This window comes from Hemiscyllium ocellatum, chromosome 45 (genome assembly GCF_020745735.1).
Source record: "Hemiscyllium ocellatum isolate sHemOce1 chromosome 45, sHemOce1.pat.X.cur, whole genome shotgun sequence".
NCBI classification, from domain to species: Eukaryota; Metazoa; Chordata; class Chondrichthyes; order Orectolobiformes; family Hemiscylliidae; genus Hemiscyllium; species Hemiscyllium ocellatum.
In genome coordinates this window covers 194,962-209,227 of record NC_083445.1, presented here as the reverse complement: position 1 = coordinate 209,227, position 14,266 = coordinate 194,962, and the positions used below count along the sequence as shown (strand labels likewise).

General features: G+C 43.2%; 1 protein-coding gene across 1 annotated transcript in view; it reads left to right on the top strand.

Moving 5' to 3' along the window:
* Window positions 1-612: 612 nt before the first annotated feature.
* Window positions 613-14,266, top strand: part of elof1 (elongation factor 1) — a 56,406-nt gene continuing 42,752 nt past the window's right edge. The window contains exon 1 of the mRNA XM_060855172.1: window positions 613-722. The gene's annotated coding sequence lies outside the window, so the exon portion shown is untranslated. The remainder of the gene's footprint in view (window positions 723-14,266) is intronic.

Here is a 14,266-nt window from a genome sequence, read left to right as displayed (position 1 = left end):
GGGTGAGGGTGTAGGGAGAAGGGTCAGGGTGTGGGTGAGGGTGTAGGGTCAGGGTGAGGGTGTAGGGAGATGGGTCAGGGTGTGGGTGAGGGTGTAGGGTCAGGGTCAGGGTCAGGGTGAGGGTGAGGGTGTTGGGATATGGGTGTGGCTCAGGGTGAGGGTGTAGGGTCAGGGTCAGGGTGAGTGTGTAGGGAGAAGGGTCAGGGTGAGGGTGTAGGGAGAAGGGTGTAGGGAGAAGGGTCAGGGTGAGGGTGTAGGGAGAAGGGTCAGGGTGTGGGTGAGGGTGTAGGGTCAGGGTGAGGGTGTAGGGAGATGGGTCAGGGTGTGGGTGAGGGTGTAGGGTCAGGGTGTAGGGTCAGGGTCAGGGTGAGGGTGTAGGGAGAAGGGTCAGGGTGAGGGTGTTGGGATATGGGTGTGGCTCAGGGTGAGGGTGTAGGGAGAAGGGTCAGGGTGAGGTCACTTGGGGGCTGTGGCGCTCCCAAATTTTAAAGCTAACGGTCGGTGTCACAAAGAAAGCCCAACCACACCCCCTCCCCACCCATAGATGACCGACGGTTAACTGAACCAATCAGCGCCTGAATCGCCATAGTATTGTCCAATTGGTGCAGGGAGGTGGGATTTCCGTTCCGTAAGTACCGTCTGGACGCGGCTCCTACCGCCGCCGCCAACAGCAACAACGGGCAGGAGGGGGTGAGGGCTGCCGGGTGGGATCACTACCTCAGGTATTACCACTGCACTGAGCACAGTTGTGAAGGTGAAACTTTTTATTGATATCGAGTGTAATCCGGTTGTTATATGATAGGCAACTGCAGTAACCAATCGCAGGCAGTGAGACGGCCTGGTGAACATTAATGAAAGGCACGGAACCCTGATTGCGTTAATGTCGGGCTCTCATTGGTCAGTATGTAACATTGACGGCTGTGTTATCCAATCAGAGCTGGTTTTATGTTTGCTCTGTCCAATGGTGGGTGAGGAGTGGGTCAGTAAACCACCTCTTACCCTCTCGATGCTGAGGCCTAGGCCTCAAGCGTTTTACAGATATTTCAGCAGCTGGTTCAGAGATACTAAGTTGCTTGGCCTGAGATGTAGTCACTGGTACCACGCCATAAGACGCTAAACCTGCCACAATCGGTCTGGCGAAGGGTAAACTCCTGCAGCTTTGGTTGCCGAGCCCCCATCCGGCAGGATGTAGTGTGGGATAACAGGGATTCCTCGTTTTTCGAGGAAAAAGAAACAAAAAAATTGCCCGCAGGGTGAGAATGGTGAATGGTGGCGATCACCAAGGAGAAGGTGCTAGAAAAATTGAAAACTCTTAAATGGATAAATTGCCTGGACCAGATGGGCTACACCCTAGAGTTCTGAAGAAGATAGCTAAAGTGATAGTGGAGATTTTAGTAGTGATCTTTCAGGTATCACTGGAGTCATGGCTGGTCCCAGCGGACTGGAAAATAGCTAATGTAATGCTCACCCTGTTTAAGAAGGGAGCAAGGGAAAAATGGGAATTATAGGCCAATTAGCCTGACCTCAGCCATTGGTAAGATTTTGGGGTCCCTTGTGAAGGGTGATATTTCTGAATGATGGGAAGTGCATGGTAAAATAGGGCAAAGTCAGCATGCTAAAGCCATCAAGGGGAGATATTGCCTGACATATCTATTAGAGTGCATTGAGGATTTAATGAGCAGGAGAACTGATAGATATTATCTACTTGGACTTCCAGAAGGCCTTTGAGATGCTGCACAGGAAACTACTGAGTAAGATAAGAGCTCATGGTGTTAGAGGCCAGGTGCTAGCATGGATAGAAGATTAGCTGTCTGGTAGAAGGCAGGGACTGGAGATTAAAAGGACCTTCAGTGTGGAAGCCAGTGACATGTTCCACAAGGGTCTGTGTTAGGGCCACATCTTTTCATGATATACGTTATTGACCTGAATGATGAGTTGGAAAACAGAGGACTGGGAAGCTTTTAAAGAACAACAAAGGATAACTAAGAAGGAAATACGCAGAGAAAAAATGAGGTATGAAGGTAAATTGGCCAAAAATATAAAGGAGGGTAGTAAAAGCTTTAAGTATATGAAAGGAAAAAAAAGGTTGACTAAAATTGGGCCCTTGAAGACAAATGGGTGAATATATTATGGGGAACAAAGAAATGGCAGAAGAGTTGAATTGGTACTTCAGATCTGTGTTCGCTGGGGAAGACACAAGCAATCTCCCAGCGGTAATAGTGGCTGAAGGACCTGAACTGATGGGAATTTATGTTTGCCAGGAAATGGTGTTGGAGAGACTGTTAGGCTTGAAGGCTGATAAGTCTATATCCCAGGGTACTGAAGGAGGTGGCTCTAGAAATCGTGGATGCATTAGTGATCATTTTTCAATGTTCTATAGATTGGAGGGTGGCTAATGTCCCACTTTTTAAGAAAGGAGGGGGAGAGAAAGCAGGGAATTATAGACCAGTTAGTCTGACCTCTGTGGTGGGAAAGACGCTGGAGTCTATTATAAAGGATGAAATTACAACACATCTGGATAGCAGTAACAGGATTGGTCAGAGTCAGCATGGATTTATGAAGGGGAAATCATACTTGACTAATCTTCTGGAATTTTTTGAGGATGCAACTCTGAAGATGGACAAGGGAGATCCAGTGGATGTAGTGTACCTGGAATTTCAGAAAACCTTTGATAAAGTCCCACACAGGAAGTGAGTGAGCAAAATTAGGGCGCATGGCATTGGGGACAAAATACTGACTTGGCTTGAAAATTGGTTGACTGACAGGAAATGAGTAGTGATAAATGGCTCTATTTTGGAATGGCAGGCGGTGACCAGTGGGGTGCCGCAGGGATCAGTGTTGAGACTGCAGCTTTTTACAATTTACATTAATGATATTGATGATGGTATTAAAAGTAATATTAGCAAATTTGCTGATGATACAAAGCTGGGTGGCAGGGTGAAATGTGAGGAGGATATTAGGAGACTACAGGGTGACCTGAACAGGCTAGGTGAGTGGGCAGATGCATGGCAGATGCAGTTTAATGTGGATAAATATATGGTTATCCACTTTGGTGGGAAGAACAGGAAGTCAAATTACTGCCTAGATGGAGTCAAGTTAGGTAAAGGGGCAGTACAATGAGGTCTAGGTGTTCTTGTGCATCAGTCAATGAAAGCAAGCATGCAGGAACAGCAGGCAGTGAAGAAAGCTAAGAGCTGGCCTTCATAACAAAAGGAATTGAATATAGAAGCAGAGAGAGGTTCTTCTGTAGCTGTGCAGGGCCCTGGTGAGACTGCACCTGGAATATTGTGTGCAGTTTTGGTCTCCACATTTGAGGAAAGACATTCTGGCTATTGAGGGAGTGCAGCGTAGTTTCACAAGGTCAATTCCTGGAATGGCGGGACTATCTTACGTTGAAAGATTGGAGTGACTGGGCTTGTATATCCTTGAGTTTAGAAGGCTGAGAAGGGATCTGATATAGACGTATAAAATTATTAAAGGATTGGACACTCTGGAGAGAGGAAGCATGTTTCTGCTGATGGGCGAGTCCTGATCCAGAGGACACAGTTTAAAAATAAGGGGTAGGCCATTTAGAACAGAGTTGAGGAGAAACTTTTTCACCCAGAGAGTGGTGAGTGTGTGGAATGCTCTGCCCTAGAAGGTTGTGGAGGCCAAGTCTCTGGATACTTTCAAGAAAGAGTTGGATAGAGCTCTTAAGGATAGTGGAATCAAGGGTATGGGGATAAGGCAGGAACAGGATACTGATTGTGGATGATCAGCCATGATCATAATGAATGGTGGTGCTAGCTCAAAGGGCAGAATGGCCTACTCCTGCACCTGTTGTCTAACTGAGGGCATTTGGCTAAGTTTGTAAATATAGGAATAGCTGGAGGGGCAGGTAGTAGGGAGGAGGTGGGAGGCTGCAGAAAGATTTAGTTAGGAGAGTGGGCAAAGAAGTGGCAGATGAAATACAACATGGGAAAGTCTCGAGGATTTACAAAGCTCTAGTCAGATCACATTTAGAGTATTGTGAACAATTTTGTTGTCCCATACTTCGGGATGTTTTAGCCCTGGAGCAGGTCCTGAGGAGGTTCATGAGAATTATCCCTGGAATGAAGGACTTAACATGAGGGATGTTTGAGGATTCTGGGACTATACTTGATGGAGTTTAGAAGGATGAGAAGAGGAAACCAGAGCACCCGGAGGAAGCCTATGCAGACATGGGGAGAATGTGCAAACTCTATACACAGTCCCTCGAGGCTGGAATCAAACCTGGGACCCTGGTGCTGTGAGGCAGCAGCGCTAATCACTGAGCCACCGTGCCACCCCTGGTGGATGGTGGAGCAAATTCGATGGGCTGAATGTCCTCATCTCTGCTCCTGTGTCTTATGGTCTAAACTTTCAGTATTAGTAGTTATTGAATTGACTTAATATCTGAAAAACTTTTGGCATTCTCATTAAATATATTAAGCTGAACATCTACAACCCTCTGTGGCAGGGAATAGCAATAATTCATAAACGTTTGAATTACGAGATTGCTTCTATCTCAGTCCAAAATTGCAGATTCCTGTCCTAGGATATTGTGCATTCTTCAGCATCAACCCTGACTACCCCCCAAAAAAATTGTACTTATTGTACATTCTGTATGTGACTATTATGGCAAGTAAATAACTCACAGGGGTAGCACATTGTAAATTGAGCCCCACTGTTTTTGGAAGTTAAATGGTATACACGATACCACAATTTACCTGACTTCCAAACCAGGGTGGACAAAAGGAATGGATTAGGTTTCTGTATGAAACTAGAATCATTACTTATTATTGACATAGAACATCAGTAACTATATCCCCACAACAAGTCAACCCTAGTGTGCATATGCGCCCACACACACAGACAAACAAATATGGAGAATAGTTTATTGGTGGATATTTTTTAAAAAACCTAGAAAGTTTGGTTACTGGTCTTTGCTCATAGACAATAACAGAAGTTGCTAGAATAGCTCAACCGGTCTGGCAGCACCTGTGAAGAGAAATCAAAGTTAACGTTTTGAATCCGGTGCCCTTCCTCAGAACTGATGGTAGCTGGGCAAATGTTGGTTTATATGCAGAAGAGGGAGGGGGGTAAGGACTAAACAATAGGTAGGGATAAACCCAAAGAAAAAGAACAGTTGGACACACCAAGAAGTTGATAATGATTTGGCTGGGAGGGTAAATATCTGTTAATGTAGACTGTTAGTGGCTCACAATGGGTAGTGTGTAACTGTCATTAGACTACTGAATTTTGAACTTTTAAAACTGGGAAAGAAAAGGTAGATGTACCATGCTGCCTCCAGATTTTCTGATCTATGTCCTCACTTGGGCTGTGTCTAACTCTGGATGTGACATCTCTTTCCGAAATGTGTAAAGCTTACTCTTTATATAATTGCTGATTCAAATCTAATGTTGTGTATTTTGTTGGTAATTTTACAAGCATGGCCTATTTAGATATGGTTGGGCTACTGTTAGTGACACCATAATGAAATGCAAATTATGAGAAGGATGTAAGCAGGTTTCAAGATGACTTAAATGTGCTAAGTGAGTGGACAAGAGTATGGCTAATTGAAAATAACAGGGAAAAGTTTTGGTCTCCTTACTCATGTACTGACACTTGGAGGGGGAGTTGAGAGGGTTGGTTTATGAGGAGTGATTGTGTAGACTGGGACTAGATTTGTCTAGATTAGAGTGGTGCTGGAAAAGCACAGCAGGTCAGGCAGCATCTGAGGAGCAGGTTCCACTCTAATTTATACTCTGGTTTCCAGCATCTGCAGTCCTTGTTTTTACCTGGGACTACATTTGTTGATATTTACAAAAATGAAGGGGGAGATCTTGCAGAAACATATAAAATTATGAAGGGCATAGATAGGATAGAAGCAGGGAGGTTGTTTCCACTGGCAGGTGAAACTAGAACTAGGGGCAATATCCTCAAAATAAAGGGGAGCAGATTTAGGACTGAGTTGAGGAGGAACTTGTTCACCCAAAGGGTTGTGAATCTGTGGAATTTCCTGCCCATTGATGCAGTTGAGGATACCTCATTGAATGGGTTTAAGGCAAACATAGATGGATTCTTGAACAATAAAGGAGTTAAGGGTTATGATGAGTGGGCAGATAAGTGGAGCTGAGTTCACGAAAAGATCAGTCATGATCTGGCAGAGCAGGTTTAATGGGCCAGATGGCCTACTCCTGCTTCTATTTCTTATGTTGTTTTCTTATAATTTTAAGTTATCCTCTTTGATAAGAAAAACAGAAATGCAGAGTATTCCTTAAATGGTGAGAGATTGGCAAGTGATGATCTCCAAAGGGATCCAGATGGCCTTATTGATAAAGCACTAAAAGCTAGCATGCATTTGCAGCAAGTAATTAGGAAGACAGACATTATATTAATCTTGTTTGCGACCGGATTTGAATATAGGAGTACTGATGTCTTACTGCATTTGTGTCGAGCCTTTGGAAATCGCATTTAGGATAAGATGTATGATTTTAGTCTCCATAACTAATGAAAGTTATACTTGCCATAGAGAGTATGCAATGGAGATTCGCCAGATTAATTTTTAGGGATCTCTGGATTGTTTTCTGGGGGCAGTTTGAAAAGATTGAGTCTGTATATTCTAGTGGTTAGATAAATGAGAGGAAACCTCATTCAGAAAGACAGAATTTCTATTGGGCCTGATGGGGTAAATGCAGATAGGTTGGTTTCCTTGGTTGGAGTATCCAGAACCAGAAGCTACAGTTTCAGAATAAGGAGGTAGGCCAGTTTTTTTAAAAAATGAGGAGAGGAGGAATTTCTTCACTTGAAGTGGTAAATCTTCAGAATTCTCTATCCTAGAGGGCTGTGGAAGTTCAATAATTGAGCTGGTTCCAGATAGAGATAAATAAATACATCTCTAGGTATGATTGATGTCAAGGTATGAGATTGGTGCAGGAAAATGCCATTGTGATAAACTTGCCATAATGAAGATTATATTTGTAAAGTAGTGTTTTGTGTAGACATACTGTTGAATTCAAATACTTGTATGTGATCTCATTAAGCGTCACAGTCACAGAAGTATTATGGCACAGAAAAAGGCCATCCAGCCCATTGTCTCTTTTGGCGCTTCAAGTGAGCATCGTTATCTGCTGCCAATTTCCTGCTTTTTTTCTCCCCCCCCCCCCCCCCCCCCCCCCCCCCCCCCCCCCCCATACTGATATGCACTATTTCTATCGATATGCTTTCTTAAATGCTTCAGTTGAACATGCCTCCACCACACTTCATGGCAATGCATTCCATACCCTAACGAGCAGATGAGCGCAAAAAAAAACTGGTGGCCTCAAATGCATCTCCTTCAATGCAAGGCGTGTAGTATGTAAGGCAGCTGAATTTAGGGCTTGGACTGGTGCCTGGGACTATAACGTTATTGCAATCACAGAGACTTGGTTGAAGGAAGGGCATGATGATTGGCAACTATAAGTTCCAGGATATAGAGTGGCACGGTGGCACAGTGGTTAGCACTGCTGCTTCACAGCGCCTGAGACCCGGGTTCAATTCCTGACTCAGGCGACAGACTGTGGAGTTTGCACGTTCTCCCCGTGTCTGCATGGGTTTCCTCCGGGTGCTCCGGTTTCCTCCCACAGTCCAAAGATGTGCAGATTAGGTGAATTGGCCATGCTAAATTGCCCGTATGATTAGGTAAGGGGTAAATGTAGGGGTATGGGTGGGTAGCGCTTCGGCGGGTCGGTGTGGACTTGTTGGGCTGAAGGGCCTGTTTCCACACTGTAAGTAATCTAATCTTAAAAAAGGGAAGGAAGTAAAAGGTGGGGGGGGGGGGGGGGGGGGGGGGGGATGGAATTGCATTGCTGGTCAGGGATGATATCACGGCTGTGCTAAAGGAGCACACTGTGGAGGTCTTGGGTAGTGAGGCATTATGGGTGGAGCTGAGAAATAAGAAGGGTGAAGTTACATTGTTGGGGCTGTATTCCTGTTGCTGGAAAAGCACAGCAGGTCAGGCAGCATTAAAGGAGCAGGAGAATCGACGTTTCGGGCATAAGCCCTTCAGGATTATTGGCCTCCCAACAGTGAGCGTGAGCTAGAAGAACAAATAAGTAAACAGGTTATGGAAAGATGTAGGGGCAATAGGGTAGTGGTGCTGGGAGATTTTAATTTTCCCAACATTGACTGGGATACACTTAGCATGGGGTAGAATTTGTACGAAGTGTCCAGGATAGTTTCCTAGAGCAGTATGTCAATAGTCCGACGAGGGAAGGGGCCATATTGGACCTGGTACTGGGAACGAGCCAGGACAGGTAGTAGAAGTTGCAGTGGGGGATTTCTTTGGGAACAGTGACCACAATTCTAAGTTTTACGATACTCGTAGATAAAAAAGAGAGTAGTCCTAAGGGAAGAGTACTAAACTGGGCCAAGGCCAATTAATCAAAATTAGGCAGGAGCTCAGAAATGTAAATTGGACACACTATTTGAAGGCAAGTCCACATTTAAGATGTGGGAGGCTTTCAAACACAGCGCAGGATAGGTATGTCCTGTTGAAGGCAAAGGATAGGAAGGGAAAGATTCGTGAACCGTGGATGACAGGAAAATTCATACGACTAGCCAAGAGGCAAAAGGGAAGCGTACATAAGGTCTAGGCAGCTACGGGCCCTGGAGGAATATTGGAAGAGTAGGACAAGTCTTAAATGAGGACTTAAACGGGCGAAAAGAGGTTATGAAATAGCTTTAGCAAGCAGAATTAAGGAGAATCCTGAAGCATTTTATTCTTGTGTAAAAAGCAAGTGGGTAACTAGAAAAAGGATTGGTCCACTGAAGATGAAGGAAGGCTGTGTGCCGAATCTGCGAATGGGTGAATTCTGAATGATTACTTTGCATCAGTGTTCACTGAGGAGAGGAACATGATGAATCTTGAGATTAGAGATAGAAGTTTGATTAGTCTGGATCATGTTGGCATAAGTTGGGAAGATGTGTCGGGTAGGTTAGAGGTTATTAAGGTGAACAAATCCCAGGTTGCTGAGGGAGACGAGAGGAAATAGCTGGGGCCCTGACAGATATCTTTGTGGTATCCTTAAATACAGGTGAGGTCTGGAGGGTTGCTCATGATGTCCCTCTGTACAAGAAGGGAAGTGGGAATTTTCTGGATAACTACAGACCAGTGAGCCTGACATCAGTGGTGGGAAAGTTGCTGGAGAAGGTACTGAGGGATAGGATCTATTTTATATTTAGAAAAGAATGGGCTGATCAGTGATAGGCAACATGGTTTTGTGCAGGGGAGCCTTACTAATTTAATAGAGTTCTTCGAGGAAGTGACCAAGTTGATAGATGAAGGGCTGTTGATGTCATATACATGGACTTTAGTAAGGCCTTTGATAAGATTTCCCCATGGTAGACTAATGGAGAAAGTGAAGTCACATGGTGTGCAGGGTGTTCTAGCTAGGTGGATAAAGAACTGGTTGAGCAACAGAGTAATTTGTTGAAGGGAGTTTCTGGAAATGGAGAAAGGTGACCAGTGGTGGTCCATAGGGGTCAGTGTTGGGACCACTGTTGTTTGTGATATACATAAATGATCTAGAAGAGGGCACTGGTGTGATCAGCAGTTTTGCAGTTGACACTAAGATTGGTGGAGTAGCAGAAAGCATAATGGACTGTCAGAGAATACAGGAGGATATAGATAGACTGGAGAGTTGGGCAGAAAAGTGGCAGATGGATTTCAGTACAGACAAATGTGAGGTGATGCATTTAGATTTAGGCAAGACTAACTCTTGAGTGAATTATACAATGGACGGAAGAGCCTTGGGAAAAGTAGATGGGCAGAGAGATCTGGGAGTGCAGGCCCATTGTACCCTGAAGGTTGCTGCACAGATGGATAGTGGTCAAGAAAGCATATAATACGCTTGCCTTCATTGGACGGGATATTGAGTATAAGAGCTGGTAAGTCATTGGTTCGGCTGCATTTAGAATACTGTGTACAGTTCTGGTCGCCACATTACCAAAAGGATGTGGATGCTTTGGAGACGGTGCAGAGAAGGTTTATGAGGATGTTGTCTGATATGGAACGTGCTAGCTATGAAGAGAGGTTGAGTAGGTTAGGTTTATTTTAATTAGAAAAAAGGAGATTGAGGGGGGACCTGATTTGAGGTTTGCAAAATCATGAAGGGTAGACCAGGATAGATAGCGATAAGCTTTTTCCCAGGGTGAAGGATTCAATAACGAGAGGTCATGCTTTCAAGGTGAGAGGTGGAAAGTTTAAGGGGATGCACATGCTAAGTACTTCACACAGAGGGTGGTGGCCGCTTAGAACGTGTTGCCAGCAGAGGTGGTAGAGGTAGGCACAGTAGATTCATTTAAGATGCATCTGGACAGATGCAAAGTAGGTGGGGTGCAGAAGGATACAGATGCTTAGGAATTGACTGACAGGTTTAGGTAGTACTTTAGATGGTTCAGGCTTGGAGGGCAAAATGACCTGTTCCTGGGCTATAAATTTTCTTTGTTCTCACTGAGTGAATAATGTTTCTCTCACACCACATTTGTTCCTTCTGCACATCAGTTTAAATCTGTCATCTTGTTCTTTTTCCATTAGGAATGGTTTCTCCCTATCTACTCTATCAAGTCATCTCATTATTTTAAAGTCCACTATCAGATCTATTCTTAGCTTTCTGTCTAAGGAGAACAGTCTCATCATCTTTAGTCTATCCTCAACTGAAATTTCTCATCCCTGGACCTATTCTTGTAAATTACTTCAACATCTATCCAATGCAGTTACATCTTTCTTTCTTATGTGGCACGCAGAACTGAACACAGTATTTGAGCTGAGGTCGAACAAATGTCTTGTGCAAGTTTTAACATTCCCTTCCGGTTCTTATATTCTGTGTCTCTATTAATAAAGCTGAGGCACCTGTGCAGTTGAATAATTGCTGTATCAACCCAGCTAACATTTCAGTGATCTCTGTACATATATACCCATGACCCTCTGCTATTGCACCCTATATTTTATATTTCACATTTTCCTACTAAAATGCATCTCCTCACACTTCTGTGTATTAAGGAATCCTATCTGCCTACCTCAATTTCTCTGTATCCTTTTCTGTATTCTCTCCTCACCGTTTTGAAAATCTCTACTTTGTGGTGTATTGATCTTTCTTTTGAGGATGTTTCAACTGATTATCTCACAATCCTTGAAGATGAAGTTCATTGACTTTGACTTTGTAGAAATCCAACATAGACCATAGAATGTAGGAGCAGATGTAAGTGACTAGAGTAAAAAGTGAGGTCTGCAGATGCTGGAGATCAGAGCTGAAAATGTGTTGCTGGTTAAAGCACAGCAGGTCAGGCAGCATCCAAGGAACAGGAAATTCGACGTTTCGGGCCAGAGCCCTTCATCAGGAAGGGCTCTGGCCCGAAACGTCAAATTTCCTGTTCCTTGGATGCTGCCTGACCTGCTGTGCTTTAACCAGCAACACATTTTCAGCTGATATGTGACTAGGCCCATTAAGAATGTTCTGTCATTCAATGAGATCATGGCTGATCTAATCTTCAATTTCACATTCCTCCTTTATCCTTATCACTCTTGATTCCCTTAAGAATGAAAATCTATCTGTCTAGGCCTTGAATATATGTAACAACCCAGCCTCAAGTGCTCACTATGGTAAAGGATTCCACAGATTGATATCCTCTGAAAGAAAAAGCTATTTTAATCTCAAACCTAAATGGGCGACCCTTTACTCTGAGGTTATGCCCTCTGGTACTAAACTCTCCTAAAAGACACTCTGCAATTACCCTGTCAAGTCCCCTAAGAATCTTGTATGTTTCAATAAGGTCTCTCATTTTTCCAATGAGTACAGGCTCTCCCTCTTCTCATAAAAGAAATTCATAATTGAGACCAACTTCTGCGTGAACGTTCTCTGGACTGACAGCAATGCCAGTCTTTGTTAGATGAGGATCCAAAATTATTTGTGGGTAATCTAGTTTATGTCTGACTAGTGCTTTATATAATTTTAGCAAGTTTTTCCTATTTTGATACTACATTTCTTTTTAATTCCCTATTACCTGCTGGATGCTAGTTTTATTTTTTGTGATGCATACACCAGGACTCCTAAATGCATGTGTGCTGCAGCTTTCTTCAATCTTTCCCAATTTAAGTGACATTAAGGTCTTCCATCCTTCCTGATGGGAGGCCAAACCATTCATATTCCCAAATTATACTCCACCTGCTAAATTTTTGTCCACTTATTTTTGTCAAAGATTACATAAATAATGATTTCAAATTAAAAACCTATTGAATTTGTGCCATATTATCCAGGGAGTGAAGCAGGCTAGTCTGGACCTTCTTTCAAACCTTGGATGAAATCCAGCAACCAACCTCTCTGTAGATTCTGTTTTTTTTTAAAAAGTTGCTTGGCAGGTCATGTCATGTTATTTACTTAAGGCAGAAGTGAGGACTGTAGATGCTGGAGATTAGAGTCTAGTGTATGGTGCTGGAAAAGCACAGCAGGTCAGGCATCATCTGAGGAGCAGGAGAGTCACCATTTTGGGCAAAAGCCCTTCATCAGGAACCTTATTTAGTTAAGGTCCTGCTTTCACAGGGAGTGAGGATGTTGCTGAGTGTTTCTCATGGAAACTTTACTATGAGCTACTGATTCTCTGATGTAGATCAGACATTTTATATTCTAAGCAACTTGAAAAGACTTGAATAGCCATTGATTTTGTTACATTTTGGAGTCTCAATGGTGAAATGTTGTACAGGTCAGGGCTTTCAATACTTACATTACAGTGCTGTTTGGACCCAACTGTTGATGCGTTGCTTCATGTGTTCATCTCATTGGAGGTGTGAATTAACACCCAAAAAGAAATGACTTTGGGTTCACACAGTGATAGGGTAATGCTAGAGTAAAACAAAGAACAATGCAACGCTGTAACAGGCCCTTCGACCCTCTAAACCTGTGCCAACATATTTTGACAGGAAGATTTTTGATAGAAAAGAAACATGTTATCTAAATGGTGAGAGATTACAGATGGATTTGGGTATCCCAGTGTGTGAGCCACAAAAGGTTAGTATGCCAGTACAACAAATAATTCATATCATAGTAGATGATTACTGTATATTACTATATATTGTGAGAGGAATTGAATATAAAAGTAGAAAGTTATAGAGTGCACTTGTGAGACCACATCTGGTGTTGTGTTGGTCACCTTCCTTTAGAAAGGAAAGAGTAAATTGGAAACAGTTCAGAGAAGAGTTACCAGATTAGTACCTGGAATAGACTGTCTTTTGGGGAAAGGTTGGTCATGCCAGACTTGTGCTGAAAATGTGTTGCTGGTTAAAGCACAGCAGGTTAGGCAGCATCCAAGGAACAGGAAATTCGACGTTTCGGGCCAGAGCCCTTCATCAGGAAGGACCCTACATGCCAGACTTGTATCTGCTGGAATTTAGAAGAGCAAGAGGTGACTTGATTGTGTGGGATCTTGATATTACGGCTGGGGAGAGGATACCTCTTTGAGAGAATCCAGATCTAAGGGTTACTGCTTCAATGTCAGGAGTTACATTTGAAGTGAAACTTTTCTGAAGATTTTGTGCCTTTGGAATTCTCCTCTATGAAAAGGTGGTAGAAGTCAAGTCCATGAATATTTTTAAGGCAGAGGTAGGTGGATTCTTGATTAGCAAAGGGCTGGAAGGTTACCACAGGTAAATGGGAATGTGGGTTTGAGGTATCAGTCAGATAATCCAACTCCTTTATCATTACCTAAATGTGACCAGTTCATACCTGTCTTTAGTAGCAACCTTAAACTGTACAACTGCCACCAGATCTCTGATTTAACCCAACAGAACAATGTTTCCACAGCCAAGTCTAGAATTTCAATTAACAAAATTTATGCGATAGTGATAGACTTGATGACAGAATATGCAGCTGTTAAGTATCAGACGCTTGAGTGACTTGTCAAAATTTATAAATTAATCATTCTCACTCATCCTGCACATTTTATTGTCCATCATATTGGGGAGTTGGAAGCAGTATCTACAGTCCAGCATTCTGTGAGAACACTATGATTTTTTTTTCCTGTGCATTTGTATACACCTTTCACCTTCATGACCTCCAGTGAGTTGCAAGTGGATTAGTGGTTGGATCCAAACAGCACTATGATGTAACCATTTAAAGCCAGACACAGTAGTGACCAGTACACTAAAGAGAGTTGATGAAAAGTTCTGAATCAGAGAACTCCAATAATGCAGATAGAGACAACTTGGCTCATTTAACCTGCACTGACCTTCTGA